Raw genomic sequence first — 10,616 nt, 5'->3', positions numbered from 1 at the left:
AGGGAAAGGGAGAGGAAAAGAGTAACTTCATTGTGGAGGAATCTGAAAAACATTATCTCAGCCAGGTGACCAAGGGCAACATCAACGGTGATAAGTCATGTTGACAGTATGCATGTTAGTAGGCATCATGTATTCATGTGATAATGGCACTTTTTCTCTGCGGCCTTTCCCCAAAAAACCCATAACCCCAGTCTAATCATGAGAAAAACATCAGACAAATTCCAATTGGACATTCTACAAAATAAGTGACCAGTACTCAAAACTATCAAGGTCACCAAAAACAAGGAAAGTCTGAGAAACTGTCACAGCCAAGAGGAGCCTAAAGATACAAGGTGACTAAATGTAATGTGCTGTGCTGGATGAGATCTTAGAACAGAAGAAGGACAGGAGGCAAAAACTAAGGATAACCTGAATAAAGAATGGACTTCAGTTAATAATAATGTATCAATAATTGTTCATTAATTTTAACAACTGTACCACACTAATGGTAAGATGTTAATAACAGGGAAACTGGTTGTGGATATATGGGAACTCTCTGTACTGTCTTCACAATTTTTCTATGAATCAAAACTGTTCTAAAATTCTACACCCTGAACACGCCTGATTCCGTCTGATCTCGGAAGCTAAGCAGGGTTGAGCCTGGTTAGTACTTGGATGGGAGACCACCTAGGAAGGCTAGGTGCTGTAGGCTTAAAAAAACAAAAACAAAAAAACCCCCACTGTTCTAAAAAGTAAAGGCATTTTTTAATGCCATTCTTTTCACTAAATATTTATTTTTGAAAATAGTTATTTTTCATAAAAATGTTATTTATGTTAACATGTAATGGGTTTATTATTTTCAATGAATGCTCACATTTTTTCTCAATTTTAATTTCTAATATGTTAAATACTGATAGCTATAACTCACAAAAAAGCTCTTCGGAGTCATCAGTAATTTTTAAATGTGTACAGGATCCTTAAGTCAAAAGTTTGAAAACAACTGATGTAGATAAGTTTCACATATATGGAAAATACATGTATGTGGAATCTCATTCTTCAAAATATAGGATAAATGAGACTTTAGTGTAAAGGCAGACTTCAATTTATATACATATTGTGCTACTCAAGTTTGTGAAATAAATTGCCTAGCATTTTCTCAGCAATATTACTTTCCAGGATCATCAGAAAGTATTCCTGTTACTATGATAGCAAACCATCAAAGCACCTGTGCAGCATAAGTAACACTGTCCTACACTTACCATTATACTTCTATTAGCTGGGTAGGATGAGAGGGTTGAATGCCTACTAAGAGCCAGGTTCTGTCGGTACCTTACATATATTCTGTTATGGATGGTTGTCAAGCAGCGCGTCTCGTCACCATGTCTAGGGCCAACATCACTCAACTAGTAAGTACAGTAAGTGAAAAAGAGTTATGAACCCAGGTCCCACCATGAAACCTCACTTTGCTGTAATGAGAGCAGCCCCCAGATAGACATGGGCCAGGTGGATGATGACAGGATACTCAGAAGAGAGAGAACAGTATGTAGCTACAAGCGTGAGCAAAGGCTAAGTATAAGGGTTAAGAGATTGAGGGAGTAAGGAGATGAAGTTGAAAAGCAGTGTCAAAGATTGGGGGTGAGAATGAAAAGACAGGTGTGTAAAATAACAGCTAAGAGAGTGAAAACTAGAGCAAGGGTTCTGGAACAGGTGGCAAGAGGGGCTTATCTTCTCCTTTTACTCAAATCCTCCCTTGCTGTCAATGCCACATGCCACCACCACCAACCACTTGCCAAGTCTTCACCACAGCCAACAGACCCCAGTTTGAAAGGTGAAGAGGATGCAGGAGGAGCTTTGTCTTCTCCTCCCACTGTCCCTTGCATTGTCTCCTCCCCTGACCTTGCTTTCCATGAGGCTGAATCAGGGATCAGAACAAGAATCAGGGATCAGAGCTTTGGGGAGAAGAAGAGGGTGACAAAATACATTCCTGGCAGCAGGCTCACCTGTCATAAGGGGAAAATCTTGGTCTGCCCAAGCCTGTCAGGGAGGTGATCTGTCAGGGAGGTGGCCCACCAGCAGAGTGCTATCTGAAAGGTGGGCATGCCCAAGACAGTTACATGACTGACTCTGAAAACACTACATTTAAACTTAAAAATAACTTATGACAAATTTCACTGCATTATCCTGTTTAGAATTTTATACTTGCATTGTAACTGCCCTAAAATTTCTCTTTCTTGGGTACTTTTCTGGAGCCAATTAGTGCTCTAAAGATCAAACTTCACAAAATTATCAAAAAATCTATGAAAACCAAACATAAATGGCTTCTTTTAGCTACTTATAAATCTGAAACTGTATCTATTTTAGCATATGTTTACAAAGTCTAAATGTATCTTCCCTCTATTACTTAAAAAATGTTGCCTGCCACCCCTCAGCTCCCCACAACACAGCACCTTTTCAACAATTTTTTAAAATAGCTTTCATTGCCTTTTACTTGACCGATCAAGAAACATATTTCTTAATGAACAAAAATTACTTTATCAAGAAAAAAGCCATGCCAAAGCATTGAAGACACTATTACTGAAGGTGCCTTTCCAGTAGAGAAAATGAAAAATAGATTTAATTCATTTTCATACCTAGTTTACAAAGTAGTATATTCCTGCATTTCTGAACCATTTATCAAAGCAATAGCATTCAGCAAGCAACTGATACTTTACCTGCTGAGTTGCTTTTGACGTTCTACTAAAAAAAAAATATATGTTACTAAATGTATTTAGATTTTTGTACCATCTGTGGGTTCTTTTCACAACTGAACCCCCAAACAGTGAGATTTCTTCTCCCTGTCATCCTTCCTCAAACCCTCTCTGCAATAGAGACTAAAACAAAAGGTCTAAATATTGAGGGTCTTGCATTTTTAGAGGAAGACTGAGTGGATTTTAAATTATAATCGAAAAGTTAAGATATAGTGATGAATCAATTACCCCAAGTTAATAATGTATGTTCAGAAGAAAAGGGGTAGCAATTCACCCTAATCATTTTAAACTTAAGAAGTTGGAAATAAAGCATTTGTAAACTTGTATCAAGTACACAAAGTAACAGACTACCAAGTATAATTTTCAAAAGCAGACTCACCAGGCAATCAATCATCCTTTAAAGTTAGTGAAACAAAACACTTTATTTGTTATTTTCCATTTATGTAAGAAAAAAGTATCGCTTCTGATAGGATTCCTTTCAATAACAAATTTTCTTCAGAGTACAAAGACAAATTTGGAAAATTAATTGTTTATAATTACAGTGAATTAATTGGGTACAAAAGTCTTTTAACTGTACCAAATGTCAGTGATTATAAAATGCAACATATTTCATGTAACATGAAGGAAAGAAAAGAAAAGCTGTCAATTAGGCTGGAGCATAATGCTTACCAATAGCATTCTGTCTTCAAGATTAAAATGGGAACAGAATTGTTTTCAAATCAAGGAAATACTGGAACCTTAAACATATCATTCAAATATATCAGAATATCAGAAGTAAAATTATCTACAGATAAAATACAATCTTGAATACTAAAGAAGTAATCTATGCCCACTATATTACAATAAAGTCAGTGCTTCAACACAATTCCTAATGTTTGAATTGTCCAAAAGTCAAAGCTTTTAGCAAATATGTCTGTAATTAATCAAATGAAAGGCATCCCCTGAAATTGATCTTGAGATTAAAAGCCACTATTCAGTGATGAAAATGATAAAAACAACTGTAAAGAGCAATAGTTCACTCAGAAACAGCTGGTGTTTCAGCATATAAGTTCACTGTATACTTAGACAAAAGTGCAGTGTAGTGTTACATTCCATCCCACCTGCTACACTAATAAACACTGGCTCTACCACACAACATCCATATTTGAGAAATGTCAAGTAAAGTAAAAGAGGAATCATATGCTTAAAACTAATGAGGGGAGGGGCAGGGGAATATTTGTTTACAACAAATTTACATTTTAAAAAATGTTGAAAGCTAACATGGACTCAATACTTTGGGTTTTTCCTTTTCTCTTTCCAAGGAGAAACTGAGGCAGATTCAAGATTCTGTGCAAGCACTACAGGAAGCTTTGTTATATCTTACCCACACTGAAGAACTCAATATTAATTCATGCTAAGTACTTTAAATACTAAAACATTTACATGCATTTTGTAGTCAAGTGATTTTCTAAAACGACTTCAACTTCTTAGGATAGTCTTGTGACAAAGATTCTTTGAGAGCACTGACCCCTTAATTTAGGAAAACACTCCGTTTTAAGATGCTTTTCTTCCAAATCTTATCACTTTCAGAATTTTGCTAGAGACACCTCAATTATCCAGAAAACAGCTTCCTAGTGTTAAGGGTGGAAAATTTTCAAGTGAGCCAACTAGCTAAGTGAGCTATAGGGAAGAAATATCTTTAGATACCAGAAGTTGTCCTCCTGCTTGGGTGTGGTTTAGGAGGTGTATTGTATAAGATATGAAGATGGCCAATGTCTGCTTCTGTAATCCACTTACTTGTTAACCAGGGTGTGGTACTAGGTGATGTATTGTGCTAATGGCCAACTTCTGCTTCTGTAATCTGCTTGCTTGTTCTAGGCTTTATAACTGCCTCACTCTCAAACCCTGGGACTGATCTCCTCTAACCCTGCGTGGTAGAGTCAGTCGCTGGCCAGCTAATAAAGGCTCATAATTAATCTCAATTGGCTCCGTGGGTCTTAGAATCGTTCGCGCCATAACACTAGTATCTCCAGCTAAATACACTATGTTTTGACACAACTTACAGGAGAAAAAAGGCAGAGCAGAAAACAAGTTGATTTCAGGACTTCGAGAAGTCCTGGTTCACTAATTCAGCAAAACCTAAGGGCCCAGAACAAGTTTCCAACCAATTAGTCTTACCTGGCAGGTCATCAAGCTGGCTGCGGTAGCTGGGCCAGTCTTCCCAAGTTTGCTGGGATTTCCAGAGGGGGTTAAAGCAATAATGGGAGGCCTTCACCCCGTTTAGGGACTTCTAAAATTCTTTCTTCTCTCCCCAGCTGATCTCTTTCCTTCATCTCTACTCTTTTAGCTTATGGAAAACCTAAGACTTTAGCAAATGAAAAGCAAGTTCTCCAGAAAACAGAGGCACTCAGCCCATCCTTTTATAATTATCTAAGGCACAATAGCCCGTACAAAAATAACAAATCATCAATAATTCTCTTCAGCCTCTAAAGAGAGATCCCAATGTATGTAATATCTTCTACTCAACAACTGAAAAGTATATTAACGTACTTTGGAATAATGTTTGTTTTAATTTTTGAATATGAAGGGTTTCTTCTATTCATTTAAATTAATCAAAAACCCAAGCATACTATTTAGTAATCAAGACTACTGTGTCTTTACCTAAAAATTTTTCTCCAAATTAAATTAGAATTCGTCTTTAACGAAATTAGTTTCTACAGTACCCTCCACTACACCAGAATGTCTTAGTAACAAGTGACCTTTTTGGAAGGAAAAAAAACTAACCTTCAACCCCCATCCTCCCGCCTTAATTCATTGCCTTGGCTCCAAACAAGAGGAGAAGGTGGAACGGCTGTTCTTACACGAAGCCTGGAAGTGGAGGGCATTCAATAAATGCCCATAAACACTTCAGTCCTCTGATAACAAGTTGGGCATTCCAAAACACTGGCTCCACCCCTCCAGGGTCAACCGCCAGTTCTCAATTCCAGACCGCCTTGGCCTTGCTCTAGCGAGATGAAACCTTGTCGCTCAAGGAGAAACAGGGTGGGGGGAAAGGGAGCCACTCGACCCCATCCCGCAGGGCGGCAAATGCTCTATTCACCCCGCCAGGATGTTAGTCCAGAGACCCACCCCACCCCACCCCATCCCGGTAACCAGCGTCTTCAGCCCTAGGATCCGAGGGGGTAAGAGCCCCCGCCCCACCCCGCAGACAGACAGCCTGGCGTCGGGACACGGGGGACGCCTGCGCAGAAGAACCCGCCTCCCATCCTCCTGGCCCCTCCGCTCGGAAGGGTAACAATACCCCCTCAGAAAGACAGGCAGGGTAGGAGGGGGGCACCGTACGCGTCTTCACGCTCTCCAGACGCCTGGCCGCGACCCTGCTTGCGCCACCAGCCCAGCGCCGCTGGTGCTCAACCGTCTCCACGTGAGCGCGCCCGCGCGCGCCACCACCACTCGAGCTGACAGGGTCTCCTCACCTGAGCCGGGCTCCGCCCCCCTTCTCCCTGGAGGAGGCAGTGACCCTTCTCCGATCCGACCCGACAGTGTCGGAGGAGGCGGGAACGTCCAGACTGGCGTCTCCGTGATGAGATTTCCTCTCCCTTCCGCCCACCCTCCCCGCCCACCCCGCCTCTCGTATTCCAGCTCCTTCAGCCCGTTCGCCACCGCACTCTGAGAACACCGCCGCGGCGGCCGACAGTAAACGGAAGTGACGCAATGCGAGATCACCTACTCCTCCCCCTTTGGCCGAACTGCAACCAATCAGCAGGGGAGGGGGCGAGGCCAAGGTAAGAGAGCAGCCAGCCGGCGCGCGGAATCCGGAGGAATTTACTGGGCTACGCTGGAACACTGACCAATCCGCGGTCCCAGGAGTTTCACTGTGTTTACTACCGACCGAATCTGTGAGTGCTGTGACCAATCACCGTTTTCCTTACAACACGCAAAATTGTTATCAAACGCCTTTAAGGCGGGATTTAGCACTAAGCGGTCCTAGGTTTGGGCTATAGAAAAGCTAATGTGTGTGTCGCAGCCAATCAAGACACGTAGTGGTTGAGGCAAACGGGTATTCCGCCTAATTCACCAATCACAATCGCGACTGCCGGGAGGCGGGCTCTCAGGGTAGTGCGTCCCACCATTCGCGGGACCTGAAGGATTTCCCCACCCTCTCGGCACCGCCCCTACTGTAACGCCCGGCTCCCTAACCAAAGTGAGTGCCCTTGCGGGACTCACACGCGCGCTGGGTGGAAGGTTGAGTTCCCACGTCGTAGACTCTGGAAAAAATAAAATTCCAAAAAGCTGTTTAGATTGAATTAGACGAAATCCAGGCTAAAAACGCTGAACCCAAAATGCTGTCCGTCTGACAGCAGTTGGATCCGACAGCTCTTCAAGTTCAGACCCGGGGGTGGCTTCTCGCAGCTCTGGCGCCGGAGAGTGACGGCTGGGTACGGGCTTTCCGACTCGCTCATTGCTCCACATTTCCTGCTGCAGGTCACAGAAGTCTGCAGTCTCCAAAACCAACCTCCCCCAAAACAAAGCTGGACACGTGGAACGGTCGCGGACTTCTCCCGGACGCTGTCAGAAAAGAGCAAGCTCTGGGGCGGCTCCCGAGATCCCAGGTGCCTTCGGATGGAGAACCCGAGCCCTGAGGGAGACCGGCCGGCGTGTCCTCCTAGGGCGCCCGGCACTGGGGCAGGAAAAAGCCCTCCTTCCTCCGAGGGGTGAAGAGGAAAGAAGAAAGCTCGTAAGAGCCCTTCTGGGGCGGTTGAGGGTGGCGGTGGGGTTTGTAGGTTGGAGTGGCGCAGCTATCCGGGAGCTCGGAGGCTTGGCTCTGGAGACAAAAGCAGGTTGGGGAATGCCTCTGGATTCTTTTAGGAGGAGGGATGGAAAGAGGCGACTATTTTTTTAAAAAGGAACATCCCGCTGTGTCAGAACTTAACACCCAAATATTATTACAGCTGATCCGTCTCTCCAGACGTTACAGATTGGAAATATTGCCCTTGGAGTTTTATTCTTTAAAGCCTCAATGAAGTCTGATGGTATATTCTGTTCTTTAAGATTCCCTGACAGTTATAGCACTTACAGATGTTTTATTGCCAGATTGAACCGTAAAATAATAATAAAAAATATATATGGAAGGCTGACAATAAGCCAAGCGATGGAAGATTTAAAACAAATAAAGGCAGTGAAACTGATGGAACTGAGAAGTTCTAAAGACTTAACGGTATTCTCCCTTAAGTGTGCTCTTTTCCGTTTTTTTGTGTTCCTCCTAGGAAGTGAATTCCTGAGGGAATGATCGTTTATTTTCATTCTTATATCTTCCAAAGTGCCTTGGATAGTGTTAGAAGACAGAATGAGGGTTTTTAAAGATCTGGAAGGTTTTTTTGGAGTGAAATTGGACAGTGTGTATTAAGAATTTTTTGATGTATTCATGTTCGTTGACTCATTAATTCACACCCTAGGACTCCAACAAAAGGAATCCATCCAAAAAAGGCAGACAAAGTTTTATGCTTAAAAAGATCGCAAGCAACGTGGCATGTAACAGTAAAAAAAAATTGGGAATAGCCTAAATGATCAACTAAAGGATTGGATGTATAAACTCTGTGGCAACATTTAATGGACTATAATGTGAGATTTGAGGAAAGGAGGATACAAAATTGAATACAATAATATATCAAATATATAAACATATTCACAGAGAGGAATCTGGAAAGAAAGAAAATATTAACAATGTTTGCCTTTAGGCAGGGAAGGGATCATGGGTACTAGAGTTGCACTCTTTATATTTTTCTGTATTTTCCCCAATATTGGACATCAAAATTACATTGGTTTGATAATTATTTTTAAATCTAATAAATGTTGGGAAAAATTAAAGTATCTGAGTAAGCTAAATCTATAAAGCTCCGAATCTTTGTTTTACAAAAAGATGCATGGATGATGTGACTTAGCAGAAGCAATGTCAAGAAACTTTGTTTATTAACCCTAAATAAGTTAATTCAACAGTAAAAATGCTTAGAATAAAAGCACATATTGATTTCATTAGGAGAGACATGGAGAGTAGCATAAGGGAGATAATGGGTCCTCTTTGTTCTGTTACCCAGCCTTAAACTGGAGTATTGATACATGTGGGAGCCCACAGTTTGAAAAGGATCCAGATGTATTGGTGTATGTCCAGCAGTAGTGGCCAGGATGAAGAGAGACCTAGAAACATCGGTGTGTAAAATAGCTGAGGGGCTCAAGGAGTTGCTGAGGAGAAGAGCAGATACATGGAAAGTATGATTGGAGTAGTCAGACTTGAAGGGCTCAAGGCAGAGGAGTTGGTTGTGTTCTATCTGGCCCTGGAGAGCAGAACTGGAACCACAGGGGAAAGCTACAGAAGACAGATTCAGCTCCGTGTAGCAAACAACTTGTCCAAGATGAAAAGTCTTCCTTATAATAAATGAGTCGTCCATATCTGTAGGTATGCAAACAGAATCTGCATCAGAAATACGAAGGAAGAGAAAGGAAAAGACAGAAGGGAGAACAGGAGAGTGAGACAAACAGAGAAAGAGAGAAAGGAATAAAAAAGAGATGCAGGGGCCGAAGACAGGAAGAGAAAAGGTGAAGCAGAAGAAACATTTCTAGAGTACACAGTAAGTTGCTGCAAACACACTGTGGCATCTGAATTGCCTTTTCAGGTCTTCATTAGCGATATCTTGAAATGCCAGCAGATGGAGATATTACCCCAGGAAAAGAGGACTCTGCCTTCTCATTCCTTACTTTCAAAATATGTATCAAGTTTTCCTCTTTTGAAAAATGATGCTAAGAGACAACTCTGAATTTCCAAACCAAATTTATAAACAAATATTTGTCATAAATTCTGCTTGTGATTACCCTGATTCTGATTTAGAAGAGGTCACTATAGTTTTTTGCATTTTAGTCATTGAGTAGGGCTCCATCTTGCCCCACCCCACTATCTATACATGTATTTATGTGTATATGGTGTATATGTGTTTTGAATCATTGTTAAATAACTAAGCAACATAGGTATACCATAGTCCCCTTCTCAACCGCCCTGTCATTAACACTTCCCTTCCCCAGAGATGACTTCTGTCACTTTGAATTCTTGCCTGTGGTAATTCTGGGAGTTCACTCTCTAACCTAGCTATAAAGTAGCCAATTCTGAGGACTTTCACAGTGTTTGTCTGATTGGTGAAGATGTATCTTGAAAGGGAAACAGTCTTGTACAAGAGTACTTCCCAAACCTCAAGTGCACACAAATCACCTAGGGATCTTATTAAAGTACAGATTTTGATTCAGAAAATTTGATAAGGCTGGATTTCCGCACTGCTAATGACTTCCCAGGTGATGCCAATGCTGCTGGCCTGAGGACCACACTTTGAGTAGCAAGGTTGTATAATAAGTCTCTATCGGGGGGACCAGGACAATTCTCTCAGGAACTAAAACCGACTCCTTGCACCCAATGCTGTCTTATTTGTCACCTCTTAATTTTCATTTAACTGTTCATATTTTCATTCAACCAATCAACATATACAGAGAATCTGTTATGTGTAAACCCAATGCCGGTTAATTTTAACCAACATTAAGCATCTCGAGTTCCATTCCCTATGCTAGGCTCCTCGGATTAGTGAAGATTCAGAAAATAGCTTGATGGGGTTTCCCCTGGCCTAATCTGCAAAAATTTGAACAATGATAGTAGCATATTCTAATTAATTGAATAAAATAGGAATTCACAATTCCATACTGATGTAAATAAATAAATGAATAAAATAGAAGTGAGACAGGATTTTTACTTAATCTCTAAGTACCTACCCATAAAATACTTATTAATTATAAAGGGAAAACAATAACTTTACAGTGGTAAAGCCTGGTTGTTACCAGTTTAATTAAGTGATCAAAGTTAATATCATCAGTAAC

At 41.3% G+C, this 10,616-nt stretch overlaps 1 protein-coding gene, 1 long non-coding RNA gene and 1 pseudogene across 6 annotated transcripts in view; 2 read left to right on the top strand and 1 right to left on the bottom strand.

Annotated features, from left to right (window-relative positions):
• ZBTB5 (zinc finger and BTB domain containing 5) overlaps positions 1–6,416 on the bottom strand; it is a 22,813-nt gene extending 16,397 nt beyond the window's left edge. Inside the window, exons 1-3 of one of the 4 annotated variants that reach the window (XM_015589117.2) lie at positions 6,182–6,294; positions 4,884–5,064; positions 1,980–2,063 (exon numbers count right to left, since the gene is read on the bottom strand). The gene's annotated coding sequence lies outside the window, so the exon portion shown is untranslated. Of the gene's footprint in view, positions 1–1,979; positions 2,064–4,883; positions 5,071–6,047; positions 6,159–6,181 lie in introns of those variants that run through there. The other 3 variants (XM_025046562.1, XM_006911569.3, XM_006911568.2) reach the window with 3 other exon arrangements.
• LOC112479487 lies at positions 574–691 on the top strand (annotated as a pseudogene).
• A 45-nt stretch (positions 6,417–6,461) lies between the features above and the next one.
• On the top strand, positions 6,462–9,868 carry LOC112479451. 2 transcript variants are annotated; one of them, XR_003046201.1, is made up of 3 exons: positions 6,464–6,604; positions 7,191–7,443; positions 9,160–9,868. It is a non-coding gene; the product is annotated as an uncharacterized LOC112479451 (long non-coding RNA). The 2 variants fall into 2 exon arrangements; XR_003046200.1 differs by having other exon boundaries at positions 6,462–6,604; positions 7,191–9,868.
• Positions 9,869–10,616: the final 748 nt, after the last annotated feature.

Source organism: Pteropus alecto, unplaced genomic scaffold, assembly GCF_000325575.1.
Source record: "Pteropus alecto unplaced genomic scaffold, ASM32557v1 scaffold114, whole genome shotgun sequence".
NCBI classification, from domain to species: Eukaryota; Metazoa; Chordata; class Mammalia; order Chiroptera; family Pteropodidae; genus Pteropus; species Pteropus alecto.
The sequence above is the reverse complement of the archived record's forward strand: the minus strand, read 5'-3'. Positions and strand labels throughout refer to the sequence as shown.